The sequence below is a fragment of the Pinus tabuliformis genome, chromosome X, assembly GCF_031772625.1.
Source record: "Pinus tabuliformis cultivar Carrire ecotype Pingquan chromosome X, CPIR1, whole genome shotgun sequence".
Classification (NCBI taxonomy): Eukaryota; Viridiplantae; Streptophyta; class Pinopsida; order Pinales; family Pinaceae; genus Pinus; species Pinus tabuliformis.
In genome coordinates, this window is record NC_142308.1 from 1,510,918,511 (window position 1) to 1,510,937,949 (window position 19,439).

A 19,439-nucleotide genomic window follows, 5' to 3' on the forward strand; every position below is an offset into this window, starting at 1 on the left:
TCACAGGGGCAATGTACAAATTGGAGGCTCCAAGGGAATGCATGGATTGAGCTCTTTGATCTGAATTTGGCCAAATGGGATCTATGATGAACTAGATAAATTATTCTTTAGTGAAAACCTCAAAGGAAAACCATAATCTGCAATCCAAACTATAATCACACTAGAGGATATAACAAACAAATATAGAGATCAATGAATAAGTTGCTTACCTGAAATAGCTATTGCCATTTAAGTTATTCCTTCTGGTGTCCTTCTTAGGTGGGATGGATGATACGGTGCTATGAACTTAACCCAGAAATGCCCACTTTCCATTCTTCAGGGGGTTAATTTGACTTTTGAAACTCCCAACTACAGGTTCAGCTAAATTTAGGGATGGTTTCTTAAAATGGATCAGTGACTTGAGGACTTCTTAAGTGGAGTAGTTTATCTACCTTAAGGTCTATCATAAGTTCCAAAGTATAAATATAAAGTTAGGTTTTTCATTTTCATTCTTAATTTTTTTTTAAAGGGATAATTTCGGATGCAATAGGGAATACCGACCTAGTTGGCCCCTAAAATAGGCACAATCGAAAGCAATTAACGGGTAAAAAACAATAAAATAAGAATACGCTAAAAGCTGGTTTGGTTCAGGTTAATTGGAGTTAAGAAAAAATAATTAAAAAAAGCAGCGTAAAGCCCATACCATGGTTATTTGGGTAATCAATCAGGCTATAAATATATGGACTCATTGCCCTTACCACATATCGCTCATCTCATATTGTTCGACCAAAAGTTCGTTCATACTTCACGGGTTCGCTTCGCTTATACACAGAGAAATTCAGTCATTCCATTTTATTCAGATCATCTTTTATTCGGATCATCCATTAGTTGGGGAACCATGGCCACGGGAAGGAAGGTGACTTTGAAGAGCTCAGATGACGAATTGGTTGATGTCACTGAGGCTGTGGCATTCGAATCTCAGACCATCAAGATCATGGTCGAAGGCACTGGCACGGCCAATGCTATTCCGTTGCCAAATGTTTCTAGTAAGATACTCTCGAAGGTCATCGAATACTGCACGTACCATGTCCAGGCTCAGAAGACAGCAGATGAGAGATCGACCATTTCCGAGGACGAAATCAAGAATTGGGATCAAGAATTCGTTAAAGTCGATGAGGCGACTTTGTGCGACCTTCTTTTGGTATTGTGTCACAAACCCTTATTTAACTAGGAATTTGATGGTTTAGTATTCTTTGAAAGCCTGATTTAATTACGGTTTCGAGGTGTTGTTACTTTATCGGAAAACTTCATTTGGTACGAAAACTATTAAGGATTTTGTGGTTTCTTAAGGATTTAGTGAATCTCTATCTCTTTCAGTGACTTGTTATCTCTCAAAAACCCATTTAATTAGGGTTTCGAGTTTTCTCTATGTTCAACTTCTAGATTTGCTCCAGTGGAAGTGAGGTTGGGACTTCCTAGGAAAGTTTGCAGGGTTTGTGGACTGCTGGCCTGTTTGAGGCATTCTATCTCAGGCTTTTTGAAATCTTAGAATTGTTCAATAATCTTGAATTTATTTTTAATGGAGATTTTGGGGCATGTAATTTGAGACTTTTATGAAATTTGGGGGATGCAATTTGACACTTGTATTAAAATTTTCAAGGTTTCTTGCAATCCAATTCTACAGATATTTAAGAGGTGTCTTCTTTGAGCTATTGAATTAAAAGGTTTTTGAAGTTTTTCTTTTTGATACTAGCGTTCTCTTCCTTAATGTCTTTTGATAATCCAATTTAGGGCTTCTTTATTTTGGTATTTACTTAGTTTGGTTTCTGATTTAGTCAAAAAAAATTATAGTTGTCTTATTCAATTGCTCTTCTTTGAACTTCCTGATATTGTTGAAGGACATATTTTTAATGAATTTTTTGGTATGAATTTTTTGGGTATCTGGTTAGGTTTTCCATATCATACTCTCAATTGGATCGTATTAAAAGTTTGGAGTTTATGTTTTTCAAATTTAATGGTTAATTTTATTATTTTCTTGGGTACCCAAATTATATGGTTTTCCTTTAATTTAATTGATGCTTTTCTGGCCACATTTGTCCTGCTACAAATTTTGTTTTCATTGTCTTCTACAGAACCCTAATTCCCACTTAGGATTCTTGCTCTTATGTAATCAAAAGGTTTGGAGAATGTATATGCAATTTTTGAAAGTTTTTCTGTGTATTCTTGAAAAATAATATATGACGATTAGTAGTGTGGTTTATTAGGCTTTTGGTTGTATGGAAAATTAATGTTTTTCTCATTTTCTTACTTTGAGTGTTCATTAATTTTCCTCAATTCCCACAACCTGCTTCAGAATTTGATTCTCTCATATTTTATGGTTTCCAGGGGTTATTAGAACTAACTTTTTAGATCTCCAATTCTAGAGTTTTTTTATTTTCTTGGGTAATTTCTAAGTTTAATTTCCAAATTCTGTTTTAAGACTCATTTTTATGCCATCAAAATTTTGGGAAAACGTACATGCAATTTTCAGAATGTATTTCTGGTGTATTTTTGGAAAGCAAAATGTATATGCATGTTTGAACTCTGTTTTTCTGTGTATTCTAAGATGGTTCAATTATCTCTGTTTCCATCTAGTCTCATTGCATGTAATTGTTGTACGATAGCTTCGCCGCTTTGTTTAGTAATGCTGTGCACATTTATATGCCTGTGGAGGCTTATAGATACATTTGTATATTTTACCGAAGCTTTGGCTTATTACCCTTTTTGGGTTTTTGCAGGCTGCTAATTACTTAAAAATAAAAGATCTGCTAGATCTTACATGTCAGACAATTGCCGACATGATGAAAGTTAAAACGCATGAAGAAGTACGTTAAACTTTCAACATAAATAATGAATTTACTCAAGAAGAGGAGGTCAGCAGTTAAAATTAGTGGGCCGTAGAATGATTCTAGGGAATTGGTGCAAAAACAGTATATATATTTATGCGCCATGGTGTTTGGTTTTATTGTAGTCGAGAATTTTTTTAGAAACTATTAGTGGTAGTCTTTTTTTGTTTGGATATCAACTTTTAATACTATGCTGGACTGCCTTTGAACTTAAGGCATACGGTTTGTTCTAGTTGAATCATATTGTAAAGATCTCGGAGCAACTCCTTCCGTAGAATTGGGCTTCTTGAATTGCAACTATTTTGCTGTCAACTATGTAGTGAAATGGGTTCCAGTTGCATGGTTTTAATATTTTGATTGTTTTGAATTTATGTTCATGGAAGGCATTTTCATTTTTAATTTCCCGGCTATTATTATTTCACGAATGAATGCGCTCAGTTTAGAGTATTATTGCACGAAGGAATTGCCTCAGTTTAGAGGATTATTGCAGACTTAAAGATTAACTTTAATATATTATAATAGAAAAAAGATTTATTGAAAAGTGACTTACCATGTATGCGTAACAACTCCTTCAGTAGTATTGGGCTTCTTGAGATTCTGATAAATATTGCAACTATTTCGCTGTCAATTGTGTAGTTGAATGGCCTCCAATTGCATTGCTTTAACATTTTGTTTTCTGTTTGAAGTTATTTGCACTGGATGGTTTTTCCATTTTAGTTTCGTTGCTATTTTTATTGCACGAATGAATGCACCCAGTTTAGAGTAATATTGCGAGATGGAATGGCCTCAGTTTAGAGAATTATTGCACCAAAGAATGACCTCTGTTGAATGGCCTCAGCTTAGAGTATTATTGCACGAAGGAATGCCACCAGTTTAGACGATTATTGTGCAGACTTAAAGATTAACTTTCATATATTATAATAGACTTATAGATTTATTGAAAAGTGACTTACCATGTATTGTAACAGACTTAAAGATTAATTAAAAGTCACTAGACATGCACGGTAAGAGATATAATTCTAGTGATTTGAGGATTAAAAGAAATGTATAAGAAATCTAGCTGCCGGACAGCCAACCCTAATTTATTTCACCCGGCTATAAAAGAGATAGCAGATTTCATCCTCTTGGGTGATGAATCGTCGAAATCTGATGGACAACAACCCTTTAAAATCATAAGGACATCAAGAAGAGGTCTTTGACCTATGGTAAACACATCTTTCTCATGAAATCCATGATGCAAGGAATAATAATTCATTTGTTTCATCTCTTACATATTATTATAATTACAAGCCCATGAAAACTGCCTTCAAAACTCCTCTTAACTAGGGAGGTATTCATTAAATGATACATGACTATTCTCATCGCTAAAGAGATCTCATCAAAAGATTTTGACTGTAATACATACCAAGGCCTTGACTAACAAATCTATCTATCAATATATCGCAGCATAATGTTGTTGAGACCAATGATTATATACACATTCAACATTGTCTCTCAATGTACATACCCACTCGGGTGTTGTTGTGTTGTTTACCCAGTATCACATTCTACGATTATCTTTATCTTGGGTTCCCAACCTTCAAATAATATGAGTCCACTTGCCTTTGGGTTCCCAACCTTCAAATAATATGAGTCCACTTGCCTACTCTTATCTTGTTTTCCCTACACGTCCTCAAAGAGCATCATATAAGAGTTGATTAACCAATCTTCCATTCTTTCTTCCCAAATGAATTCTGTTTATTTCTGCCTCTCAACTAGGGAGGATATGTCCATTCCTGTGCAAAGCATGTGACTTGTCCATTTAATATTTTTTATTTTTTATTCTAGGATTGACCCTAAATACCCTAAATATTTGAATAATGTTAAATAGGATCAAACTTGACACGTCTTCCTATTTAATTGTAAGAGTTGTACCAGGTTACATAGACTTCAAACAAGCACCAATTTATGCTTTCAAAAAATTGGGTAAGTATTAATACGTAATAAAATCGTTTGATTTGGTTATCTCCATCGGTGAAGCTAAGATCTGTTTTTTCCACTTTTGCGAAGATTTCGATCGTTTGTTTCCATGCAATTTTCAACAAACTTGCCTACCTTAAGATCGTTAATGTCCTTACCATTTTTTACGAACTAACTTCTAAATTTTCTATTTAAATTGGCACAGTTTCTTCTCTCACTGTGATTTAGCGTTCAGAAGATTATAGCCTCAGTGTGATTCATCAAATTGATTAGCTTATCTACCTTCTCTCTCCTCTGTTTACATTGTTTCTTTGACTATAGATTTGAAGACAGAAAAATACTTTCTTATGTTCTAATAAAAGGTATATTGATAAACTAGAGCAAGGCCATCTTTAAGGGTGGAGGGAAACAAATTCATATTTTATTAATCTAAGGTATAGTCATAGGTCACAATCCTCATAGACTCAAGTTATGTGGGTTTGATTTTATTTTTTTGGGTTTAAAATCCCTTGGGTTTAATACTAAAACCCAATGGTATAATATTTTGAGGGTATAATATTATTTATAGGATTTGTAATTAATATTAATCCCAAGGGTTTAATATTATTCACTAGGGTTTATAATTCCTTTGATATTTACTATTAAGCTTAATGGATTATAAATGCAAAGTAATTAATATTATAAACCCAATGTGTATAAACTATAAGATAAATACTATAAAACCTAGAATAAACATGATTTACAATGGTCAATCATGGTCCAACAATGCATTGTGATAGGATTGAAGCAAAATGAAAATTAACCATTTTCAACCATGGTCATTTTAGGGTTTATAATATTTTTGTTCTGTTTTTTATAGGTTAGGTTTATAAGATTAGGTTTATAATATTAATCTCTAGGGATTAATATTATTCCATTGGGATAATAATTCCTTGGGTTTTAGTATTGGTCCCTTGGTTAATATTATTATCTTTGGTTCATAATTGCTTTGAGTTTTAGTATGAAACCTTAGGAACATGAAACCTTACAATAATAAACTAAAGGGATTGATATTATAAACCCAAGTGAATAATAAAACCAAGGGTTAATGCTAAAACCCAAAGGTATTATAAACCTAAAGGATTAGTATTATAAACCTATGAATAATACAATAACGTAGGAATATGAACACTTACATTAATATAACCAAGTGATTGATATTGAAACCCAAGGGATTGATACTATAGAGAGAAGGGAATATAAACCTTAGGATTTAAAGTAATAATCACTTAAGTTTATTATCCCTTTGGGTTTTACCATTAACCCCTTGGGTTTATTTTTCTCTTGGATTTATAATAACAATCCCTATAGTTTATTAACCTAATCTTTCATATTTATATTACATAATTTCAAATTAAATAATAATAAATAACATTTAATATTAACTAATAATTATTATAAACAAATAATAATTATAGTTATAAGGATAATACTAATATTTTTATTGCAATAGTACTTTTTTGGTAGATACAAATGGTATATTTATCAATAGTAGATATTTTGGTAGATACAAAAGGTATATTTATCAATAGTATATATAAATTAAGCCTTCAACTTTATTAACGACATTAATACTATTAATGTGGTTGTGCTAGTATTAGTCCCTTGGGTTTAACATTATTCCCTTGGGTTTTGTTGTGGCCACAACCAACACCCTATCAAAACTTGCCTTGGCAACAATTTTGATTGGGTCGCTTAGAAGTTTTCAAAAATTGTATAAGCCCCTTAATAAATCCCTCCCATACAACAAAGTTTAAGCACTTCTTTCCTATGCTCATTGCGATTTATTTAACTCACAAAACCCTCTATCGCTTCATTTTCCCATCATAATTCCTTGCAACGGAAATGCTTCGAAAAACATGAATAAACCCTTTATGAGCCTACCGCAATCAACACAATGCATTTATGGCTTCCGCACCTCAGAGGTTTTATTAACCCAAATGCATATATTTCAGGCCAAATCGTTATCAGCCAAGCCCCAAAGCCATATATATAAGGGGCTCGTATGTGTCCCGGAACCAACGGCCATATTAACCATGATATATATTCTATCGGGTCCACCCTCCCAATCCCATGTTGCAAACGGCATGGCGCGGGGCCTACATATAAGGCATACCGTTATACCCAAGACCCACCAACTATTATGAACTTGACCGTATAACATTTCAAGTCCAGCCTTATGGTCAGACATGGCTTTCCCCACATATTCCTTTGTTTTTTGAAAAACATTGAAGTCTCACTTTTCAAAGGAAATCTTGTTGTTATGGACCCGCCAACGGTATATATATATATATATATATATATATATATATATATATATATATATATATATATATATATATATGTTTTCAGGTCCTCGGCCATATTGTATATCACATATCGGCAAAGCCGGGGCCTTACACATAATGCGCGCGACCATGTGGCAGACCTCTAGAGCCTATCAAATATGGTACATATATTTTCGGGTCTAAAGCCCCATCACATATCACAATCGGGGAGCCCTAGGCTTGTGCATATTCCAATATGCGATATGCTGGATCCAACGATATTTATAAGCCTCGATATATAAAATTTGAGGTCCGGCTTGAGTGATTGGTCCAGGATTTTCTTTGTTTTCTCGTGTTTTTCAAAATTCTCGATATAACAAAGGGAGCGGGTTTTTGGTGCAAAAGGCGGGCATATGGAGTCCTGAAAATGTAATCACACATCCGGCAAGTGGAAGGTAGAGCTACTGCGACCCATGGAGGGGCCGATACCTTATTGTGATTAAAAGAAGCCCTAAAAAATCGTGTCAATCCTATGGATTGAGTGGGAAATTGTGTGTTGCCTATGTTTTATTTGTAAATCCTTTTCACACCCGTTCCTGTAGTTTTATAAAAGTTAATAGAGGCAAGGTTTATGTTCTTTGTAAATATTTCTCTTATATTGTTCAAAGTCATGAAGCTAATGATAGCTATCTCTGCCGGTAAGAATTAAAGGATGTAGGAGTGGATTCGAAGAGCCATATATGCGGGAGTGTTGTGTTGGGAGGTTCGACCTCAAGCGTTTCGGGTTGAAACCCCATGTGTTTCTTGTACATTCAGAAAGAAAAGCTATGCTAGTTTTCACCATCGGAAGGTGACACACAATCACCCCTTTTACCAACATCTTTTCATTTCCTTAGGAAATGAATCACTCTAGCAATTATGATTTCTACGTGTCGGCGTTACGCTGACGATCCTATCTATGTACACTCGCATTTTATATCGAAAACGGTGGGGAAGATGAAGAGGTAGGGAAGACCTAGATTCCAGGACTTTTGCATATATATTACCTCCAAAGAGGACAAGGGGCTTTTTGTTTGGATAAGAACTATTTGGCCTTATTGTGAATAAGGAAGACTATTGCGGTCGAAGAAGGAGCCTATAGTTTTTGATTATTTTCCCTCTACATTTATGTGTTTTGAAGCAGGATGTTGCCGCTGACATAAGTGTAAATGTGATTTGTGTTTGTGCATATTGATGGCATATTGTTCATGGTTAGTCTTTTTTATTTGGATACGATTCAATCTCATGGTTAAGTTATGAGTGATCTTTGATTCAAAACCGTATTAAACACGAGTTGCTAGTTTATTTGTATCAAAAGGAATTTGTATTCGTGTATGAGTAATTTGATTGGAATCAAGCTCTAATATAACCTTGTTCATCTATGACTCAGTAATTGATTCTTTTGGAGTTTGAATTTCTTCCTGTTGTTTAATCTCTTTTGTTATGCTCCTGTAGGATAGATTAGGATAGTTAGGATATAGACGAGAGTAGTTAGAAGAAGTGTAGATAGGATTTAATACATAGCAGTTAGGTGTTTTATTTTGTTGATTTAATTGAAGTCTTCTTCTTAGAAGCAATCCTTCAACACCTATTACAGTTCACGGGGTCTCTTAAAACCCATTGGAACTAGCCATTCCAAACAAAAGCAGGCCTAATTGGGGCTTGCGATTGGGTTAGCTCCCCTTGTTGACATAGCAAAAATTCACTATGTCAACAAATTAGTGCTAGAAGGAGGGCCTGAACCGCCTTCCACAACTTTTCAATGTTTCATCCATAAGTGCCACACCTGGATTCAAGAAGATTAATACATGGATTGTGAAGGTCGAAAAGACCCTCCCTCTCTTTCAGAAAAGCCTCATTTTGAGGAAGAGACACTGTGGGGGTATCCTGTCACTCAGGAACAACCAATGAGAAGACTCACTTGGGCTTACGCTTGTTCCCTATGACAACTCCCTATCTTTTAGTCATTACCTCTGATAGAAAAAAGAAATCCAAGGGTATATCACATAAACGAGGAAACCTCTGTAGCCACTTCTCTTAAATATATTGCACTTGATTATTTATAGAGTACCAACTCTCCTTGGGAGGAAATCCCTGAGGATCACTTGTGTGAAGGCAATCCTTCTCGTGATTTGGAACATCCTAATGAAGAGATCCCCTCATCGAGAATCTCCATAACCATAACATGGCTAACATTCCTCCTCCAAGTGGGAATCAACATTTACTTCCCCCTCTTCTAGGTGGAAATCAACATCCACCACCTCCTCCGCGAGCGCTACCTCCTTGGCTCACTCAGGATGCCATGGCGAGACATGGGTAGCACCATACCCTACCCAAGAATGCAGAAAAGATATTGCCTGAATTTGACCCTGAGCGGGGAGACAGTGCTGAAAACCATATCAATTCGTTCTTCCTGGCCATGTGCATCCTGGGGGTAGCTGATCAAGATATAGTTTGTCTCATATTCCCTTTTACCCTCATTGGTGCAGCTTCCATATGGTACTTTAGCTTGAGAACCGGATCGATCACCTCATGGGCTGCCTTTCAACAGGACTTTTTAGACAAGTATGGCGATGAAAAAACCCTTGCTACCTTAGTCCTTGAACTATCCTAATTGAAAATTGAAACCAAAGAAAAGGTTAAGGATTTTAACATCGGTTTCAACACCTTATTCAAAAAAATCATGGCCATCGTCAAACCTAGAGAAGAGGTGCTCATGGAATTCTACGTCACTGCTCTCCCTATCCCTATTGCGATGTAGGTCAAAAGGATTAACGCACAGAACTTACAAGGTGCCATCGAAGAAGCAGTAAAAGTCGATAATGAAATTCTGAGTCTCACAGCATGCTACCATATAACTAGAGAAAAGAAAACCTCTCAAGCATCCAAGAAAAATAATGGGAGTGATAACAATGGGGATGAGACCAAAGGCAAGGACACCATGGATGTGGAAGGTTTCCATCAGATCACTAAGAAACTAACAAACATAGTCAACAATCTTCCTTCCCAAAAAATATGGAGGTATGGGTGTTTGAGATCCTCAACACAACAATGTTGTTATGGGAGCAAGGATATGTTGGAAATGGCTCTCAACTCCATACAGACCTTGGGGTACACTTTCGACTGCCAAATATGCAAATAACAGACCACCAGACGATTTAATCAGACTTCTATCTACTAAAAAGGGCTCCTTGATATGGAATGCAGCTAGACAACATAGTGCCATGATACAGAAGCACAGTTTTTGGGAAATTAGAGATGGTAGCAATGGTCATTTTTGGGCTGACTCTTAGCAATAAAGACTAAGGCTCATCAATTTGTACAATCCTCCACATACAAATTATTGGGCAATGAAACAGAAGGAAAAAATTCAATCAACGCTAGATTCGAGCCCTCAATCAGGGATATAGACAATGGCTAATAGCGACACAAATCATCGGACAAGGAACAGAGAAAATCCACAGTGAGATTGACACAAAACCCATGAATAGGAAAATTAGATTCTTAGACAAAAAGGATATTATGAGATGGGGGTACACACCTCGTGGGATTTTTAGCACTAAGGAGGCGTATAACCTTTTGATTAGCAATGAGGCTTCAAAAGACCCTATTTGGGACAAAATCCGCTCTCTTGGAATTTGGCCCAAGATTTCAACGTTTCTCTCGCTACTATGTCAAGAAAGGATACTCACCTAGGATAATCTAAGGAAAAAAAACATCGGCGTGCCCTCAAGATGCCCTAATTGCAACCAATAAGAAGAGCCAATACAACATCTTATGGACTCGTACCAATTAGCCAATAAACTATGGGAAAAAACCGACTTTGGATGTTAAAAAAGAGGTAGAGTAATAATAAATATTACAAACACCATCTGTAACTAGGTAATCGATCCTTACAGGAGCAGGTTGCTGAACTCTCTATTGAAAATTATTCCATACCTTCTCATCTAGACTTTATGGAAAGAAAGAAACATAAGAATTTTTAAGAATCAATGCACACCTCTCGATAACATATGGAGTAATTTCTGCAACAATCTTCAGGAAACCTTGGTGCTTCAAAAATGGCAGGAAGAGGACCTTCCTACCCTTCCTCACGAGAATAACATATGGGAGAATTGGTATCTACAAATTACCCAAACACATGAGCACCCTAGCAACTTTTCTCAAAATCCCAAAGGACCAAGTAAATGGTAGCCTCCTCCCCAGGGAAAGATACAATTAAAGTTGGACCGAGCCTCCAGAGGAAACCCAGGCATGGTAGGCTGTCAATGCATCTTCAGAGATCATGGAGGCAAACCACTCCTGCTCTTCATTGGCTCAATAGTTTGAGACACGAACAATTCCGTTAAACTAGAAGGCCTGTGGCAGGGACTTTGCTTAGCTCAACAACATGGATTTTTTCCTATTGTAAATGAAGGGGACTCACAAATACTTATCAACATGGCCAATCAAATTCTCCAAGGAACACATGCTCACAAAGTAGCCAGCAGATGGAGATTAGCAGCTTGTTTAGAGCTCATAGAACAATGACTCTTAACCAATAGAGAAATAACATTCCAACATGTCAGAAGGGAAGGCAATAAAGTGGAAAATCTCCTGGAAAATTTCGGGGTGGACAGTGATCGAGTTCTAAATGCAGGCTCGTTTGACATTTTAAATGACAACTCCCATTTACAAGAATGAACTTACCTAGTGCAGAACAATGCAGAACTCCCAAATGCGGGTGTTTAAAAGCACTGGTACAATGGAGCAAATTTGAGTTGGCAAGTGGCGTGACCACCTGGCCACCCATGCTTCCACCCAGATGATCACTACCAACATTAATGGCATTTTAATGTGCTGTGTGGGCCAAGGAAACCTAAATTTGGTTCTTAAGATGGCTTATTCGAATCACCTTCCCCCTGTTACACCTTCTCTGAATTACAATTGTCTCCTTTGTGTTTAAACTAATTCGCCAAATTGCTACAAGTCATAAACTAGCGTTTAGTGATGACATCACAAGGGAGCAATGCGTTCGGACCAATCACCACAAATAAACATCTGGAATACTTGCGCCGACCCATAGAATTAAATCATCACAGTCCACTTTACCCAATCCGCTCCCATTCCACCATTCTACCATTCCCCCATTCAGTATGCATTACCCTTTCCATTTAGTCAAGATCAAGGGTGGGCCTGATGGTGCAACCTGCCCCTAGCCTAATCGGGGAGGATGGAGTGTCTCTCAATAGGGTTATTACTAGGGTGTCACCACTTTCATACCCTGAGTGCCAAGGTTAGGGAGAAAGGCTTCCTTGCTTGAGAAATAATGGGGCCACCGGTGAAGTGCGATCCCTCAGGGACAACCAGGTCAGATCTCCTAGCACATCCTTGTGGAATGGGGTGTTCCGTGAAACTAGGGTTGTTACTAAGGTGTCACACTTTTTCTACCCTGAACGGGAACACTTTTGTGTATGGACTTATGTCCCAACTATAGACCAACTAAGTAAGTGAAGGAATAAGGGGCAAAAAAGGCTCTGTAGTGAGTAAAAAATCCAAGGGAGCAACAGATTGATTCAAGATGAAAATAAGTCGTTGCGAAAGAAAAAGGTGTAGAACTTATAATTGATCCACTGGTTTTTCCGATAGAAATGTCACTATGACCATCAATAACAACATCTTTCCCAGAAATGAAATCCAAGGATTCTTAGGTAAGTATCCCAAACATGCATGAAATGGTGATGTTTTATTTGAAGAGTGCTTGGATCAGTTGTAAGCATGATGAATATAGTGAAAACGTTCAACCCGTAACCTAGGATTCTTGCCTTAATACCAGCGAGGAAGATGTATCATTTTCTTGTTCAACACCTCTGTTTGACCATCTGTTTGGGGATGAAAATTTGTAATCTTTTTGAATTTGGTGTCCATGAATCCCCATAATATTGACCAAAAATACCCAACAAATCTCGAATCTTGATCACTAACAATGAATGTGGGTAATCCAAAATGAACCCATACATTCTGAAACAATAACTAAGTAGTTTGTTTAGTTGTAAATTGCTTTACATGGCATCAAAGTACACATTTTATTGAACCTATCGACAACAACATGCAAATAATCATGACCTATTTTTGAAAATATGAGACCTCCTACAAAATTCATAGAAACATGCTCCCATGGTCATGAAGGAACGAGAAACAGTGTGCACAATCCTAACCTCCTATTGCTAGGCTTACTCCCTACACATAATGAACATCCTTTAATAAAATGTGACACACTTTCAAGCATACCAGGCCTATAACAATACCTTTGGAGATGTGCCACTGTCCTACTTACATTAAAATGACCAACAATATGAAAAGTATGTGCCTCTCTTATGATTTTCACTCTTTCTCCATGTGAAATACAAATCTTACCAAGATGGTAAAACAAGTTATCATGCAAATGATAACCCAATTCATCTACTTGGTTACCTTGAGTCAAGCTTGCATAAATATCTAGTAAGTCATGGTCTAATGCATATTTCTCAATAAAGCTTTCATGCAAAACATAATTATTCTTGAGTAAATTAGTTGCACTAATAATAGGCCTAGAAAGAATATCGAAAACTTTATTGGAGATACCTTTCTTATACCTTTTTGACAAGTGTAATTGTTGAAGAAAACCCATCCATCATAAGTGCCCTAATTGCTACAACTTTGATTGAGATTTGAAGTATTGCAATGGTTGATGATCAATGTGAATGACTGTTTCCTTACCCATCAAGTAGTTTTTCACTTTTTCATACTTTTCACCAATGCATGCAATTCCTTTTTACATGTAGGATAATTAATCACTACACAACTGAGGGTTTTTGAATGAAAACATACAGTCTTACCATGTTTCATGAAGACAACACCCATGGCATAGACACTAGAATTAGTCTAAATCTCCGATACTGTCTCATGTTTGGAAGTGAAAGTACTCGAGATGAACTAATATTTTACTTCAATGCATCAAAGGGATTTTGTTTTTTTCCTCTCCAGTGAAAAACATTTTTCACACTTCTCAATGGATGCAAGGGAGCTGCTATAGAAGAAACATTAGCAATGGATTTCCTCCAATATTGGGCTACCCCAGAAAAACTTCTTACCTCATTAACTGTCTTGGGCCTTGGCTAATTCAAAATGAAATCAGCGTTGGAGGGATCTATTTTCAACTCACCTCCTCCAACAGTATGACCCAAGTAAACTAAAAAATCTTTTCCAAACTCACACTTTGACATATCTAGATACATTTTTCTTTCTTTAAGACATCAAGTACTTTTCTCACATGTATGACGTGTTCATCACAAGATTTAATAAAAATTGAGATGTCATCGAAATACATTATAAAAAACACATCAAGAAATGGCCTCAACACATCATTCATCACACACATGAAGGTAGCAGGAGAATTACATAAACAAAAATTGCACAACTAGCCATTCAAACAAACCTTGTTTTGTTTTGAATTTTGTCTTCTAGATGTCTTCTTTAGCAATTATAATTTGATAATGGCCACTCCTTAAGTCCAAATTAGTAAAATAATTTGTATCTTTCAATTGATCAAGTAAATCATCTATTCTATGCAGTGGGTAATAGTTTTTTATTGTAATCTTGTTCAATGCATGGAAGTCCACACATATGCACCACGTTACATCCTTCTCTCGTATGAAAAAAATAGGAGAACCACATCGTGGAGAAGATGACCTAAATATCTTTTTATCCAACAACTCTTGAATTTTATTTTTTATTTTTGTACTCTCCATCACTGCCATCATGCACATGCCAATGCTAGGAACATGACTATCTTGTTGCAACTATATCTCATGTTGGATTCCTCTCTTGGGGGGCAATCTTTTCGGTTCATGAAACATCTCATCATATTGTTTAAATAAATTAAAAAAATAATATTTCAATCTTGAATCACAACCTTGAAAAGCATCATTATCCACGTCATTCTTGGGTTTCACCATTTGATGAACAAAGTTCTTGCTTGAATTCACAAGCCTCTTCATCTTCCCCACATTAACAGGTGAAAGATCTAGTTTCTTGCAATGAGCTCTCACAATATATTCTAGAATATCTTTGAAAAAACATTATATCTTTTCCTCTCTATGTAAGATAAATTGTATAGCTTAGAGATACGAGACACATAAGACTATACCACATATGCCTAATGGCACAACCACATATGCCTAATGGCACAACATCAAGCTCCACTTGTTCTATGAAATTTGCAGTAATGGTGAATTTTAGTTTAGGCTTTCTAGTTTCCTGTAATTGTGCAGAGTCACACACCCATCCAAGTGGATATGATGTCTAGTGTGGAATGGTTTCCAAGTTTAAACGTTTGAAATTTTTTTCAAACATAGTATTGGCTTGAGATGGACTCTTGAAAAGTGTATCAGTTTTGCTATGTTTTGAGATCACCCTTATGTGAAAAGGCCCTATCTTATTCTTTTCATTTGGAGTTTCATTGTGTGAATTTGAGGTACTAGTGCTAGAAATGGGTTCTTTTCCCTTCATACCCATGGATGTAATTTTAGTTTTATCACCTAAATTAGATCCCAACTCCTGTTGAGTGGTTGTTGTAGTGTTTCCTTCTCAATTATGTAGGAGAAAAACTAACTTAAGATTGTGGATGACAAACAATCTCAACAATATAAATGGCTGGTAAACTTTGTAGATCTATGGAAACTCATAGAAACAAAACCTATCAAAGTCAGGATCTATGCCACAATCATAATTAAACAGCAAAAGGGAAGATTATTAAATCCAATCATCCAATGGAAGCCAGATACGTAAATAACAATTTTATTATAACACTTGTGAAGGGAACAAATAAATGTTACCAATCCCCCTCTATGGGATGGGTTCTTTAAAATCCTCAAACGCCTTGAGCTTGTGTAGAGTCTCTCTCCTCTATAATGTGTAAACCCAACAAAAATATGGTGTGAGACAATCAAAATAGCTAGAGTTACAAGAGTGAGTGAAACAATGAAAATAATCAAAAGTGAATAACGAATGGAAAAACCTTCTATTTATAACAAAATATTGAGTTATCCTCGAATAATGAGCAATAATAAAATATTATTGGTCCCATTCTTGGAATAACCACCTCGAATATTTTATTATATTTGTTTGGGAGGGAAAAAGTATTTAAACTTTTATCTAGAAATAATAAATAAATAAATGATTTATTTATCATCTCAAGGAATTAGTTAAGGACTTAATAAAAACATTTTTTGCTTGATATAGTATATAATCCTAATATTATAGTTATATTAATATAGAAGTATATATCCTATATATATGTGTGTGTGTGTGTGTGTGTGTGTGTGTGTGTGTGTGTATATATATATATATATATATATATATATATATATATATATATATATATAGATACTCTACTATACTATACTAGAGGTCCTATAGTACATTAACATAGGAGTATATACATATTATACATATGTAACTAATATACCTCACCCACACTATTATAGGAGAATATCCTCCCCTTCAACTAGGACTAACTTGACTCCCCATGGCAAAGTGATTTTGTCACCCACAAATGAAATTTCAAATATTGCCGAATTGTGATTAACATTATTCAATTTCCAGTTTTCCTTCTTTATTTAGGCACCTACCTTTTGAGGGGCACTCCACATGTTTACCATAACACTAATTTGGGCTTCATTTGTTAATTACATTTGTTAATAGATACCTTGGATTGTTAAAATATTGATCCCAGGGAAACTTAGGAAGAGCCATAAAAAATGGCAGTGTAAGTGATGCGACCTAGCCCACGCTCCAACATAACCTTTGATGTAAAGTTGTCGAGTGTTAATTTTGTTGGCGGATTAGGTTGTTGATTTGGTAGTTGATTACAGATATGAGTGTTGGATGTTTTAATTGGAATTGGAAATCACTAATTGTGACTCGTAAATGCAAACCTACCCTGAACCCAACCTTTGTCTTTGTTTTCCTGCTTGGTCTTTTACAAAAAACCTTTGTGCTTTCCGGTCATTGTTTGGTTTTTTTTATTTCTCTGCAATGGGAGCTCTGCAAGGGTTCCTGTGAAAGTGCTCTGCCTCGTCTCACTTCTTATGGAAAACCCTATTTTTGGATGTGGCTGTGAATGAATATTGGTCTCCTAGACTTGCTTGTGCTATAGGCAATGAATTTTCCTTGTTGCATGATTATGTCTAAGCTCTGGAGGTTGGTCCACTCGTATTCTTCTACACAATGAGTTATTGTTTCGTTCTACTGTTGTTTGGACTCAATGCTTGGTCTCTCGGGCCACCCGTTGTGCTTTCCGATTGTTGAAAATATTCTTTGCTACTATTATATTGCTAAAGTTGTTTTGAATTATGGTTCCTATGTGCACAGGTTTCGGCACAATGACTTGCTTGGCTATAGCTTCAGGTAATTTGTCCCTCCATGTTTTATCTCCACTCTCTTTTGGTTTAGAAGCTAATCAATGATTGCTCCTCTTGTCTCAGGCTTCATTTGGTTTTCTGTGGCTCTATTTCACGAGTTTCTTGGTCCCATCGTGCTCCCAGGTAAATTATGCTTTCCCCTTACTTATCTTGTATCTCTATTAAGGCATCATTGTGTAATGTATGCTAACCTTGGCTCGTTCTGTTTGTATAAGTCGAGGGTTTGACCTTAGGCATGAAGAGTTATCACAATTAAGTCTCCAGACCCTATAACTCTTTGCTGGTAGGCTCTGTCTTACAGAGTTTGTCAACTTGTAGTTAGGGTTTTGTGGTTCTCTGGTGATTGGTTCTCACTGTCCGGTTGTTGTGTATGATTTGGATTCGGTCTCATGACATAGGCCTGTGTCTGGTTTCATATTCTAGTTTATTTACTATTCTGGTTGGGTTGTCTAGTTGAGGCTCGAGGGTTTTCTTGACATCAAACCTGTTGTGGTCACCAAAAACCCCCCTCTTTGTTTAGTATTAGCAATAATATCAAGCAAATGGGGACCCTTAACAAGAAATCCCAAAAATATTTTTATCCAATTTTTTTTTATTTTAAACTCCCTAAAAGCTATATCGCATCGCAAAGAGAGAGTGAAGAGTTTTCCTATGTGCATAAAAAAGCTGCAAAGAAGCGATGCGAAATTCATCGCATCGCATATTTTGAAAGCGCCCTTAAAAGAAAATAAAAAGGAATCGTCGACTGCCGATATGCGACGTCGCATATCGCAAACGTCGCAAAAGCAGCACGCAACGAGCAAATGAAAAATTGCGATATTGCAATTTGCGATCTGCGATCCTACAAACTGCGATTTTGCGATTTGCGATCTGCGACGAATGAAACTATTAATTGCTGTAATACGAATTGCAGAAACCACTCATCGCAAAGTTTCTTCGGCATGATCTGTAAGCCCAAAATCGAGCGCTCACCTTAAGGGAAATTAATGATTGCACGCCTGAGTATCCAAAGATGACTGTGTTGCGTTTTTCGAAGAGTCAAGTCCTTATGAGTGTCATGATTATGCATTCATTAGAGTTTAAAGCTTTCATGTCAATATTTTCATCATGTCTCTTTTCCTTTGCGTAAACTGTAAGGCAGTAACTAATATAAATCTATATGCAGGAAACATCCAAGGAAAAGGGGAGGACGCCAATACTTGAAGAAGAGAGAGGAGATGCCTTCGCAAATGAATGCCGCATGCAGCAGAGCCGCGGAGTCCAGAGTATCACTCTACAGACACTGATGAAAATAGACTATCCAAGACTCAGAGTCAAAGGTGCACAAAAGCAACATGTTTGCAAAAGATCGTAAAGCTCAGATTGGGTAAAGCAAAAAGAAAAACGCTGAAAAGGGATGATGCTTCAGAAAAGCCTGGAACAAAGAATGGAAGCAATTTTCAATACGTAAGATTGTTCAAGCAACGAAATCCCTAACTCATTGAGTCATTCACACGGCCAGAAATCGAAATAGCAACAATACAATCAGTTTGAAAGAAATCTGGGTTATACTAAGTATACACACAGCAAAAAAACACCCAGCCAGAGGAAGATTTTAAAAAATATCTTCTAGGTTGTCAGAAAGAGGTGCCAGCTTTTGTTATTTATACTTTCATCGCCCGAGCAAAAGGAAAATACAAACAGCCGACTCTTTCCAGGCGAACCTCACATTGCTTACAGCACTAAGGAGCAGATACAGAAACGGTTAGAAATTAGATTCAATTTTTAGAAATAAATTTGCTTTAGTAAAAGGGCAGTCATTTGAAGCCGTTCCCTAAATTTGTGTAATT

General features: G+C 36.2%; 1 pseudogene; it reads left to right on the forward strand.

Moving 5' to 3' along the window:
- The first annotated feature begins 775 nt into the window (after positions 1-775).
- LOC149145784 (SKP1-like protein 1A) lies at positions 776-3,016 on the forward strand (annotated as a pseudogene).
- The last annotated feature ends 16,423 nt before the right edge of the window (positions 3,017-19,439 follow it).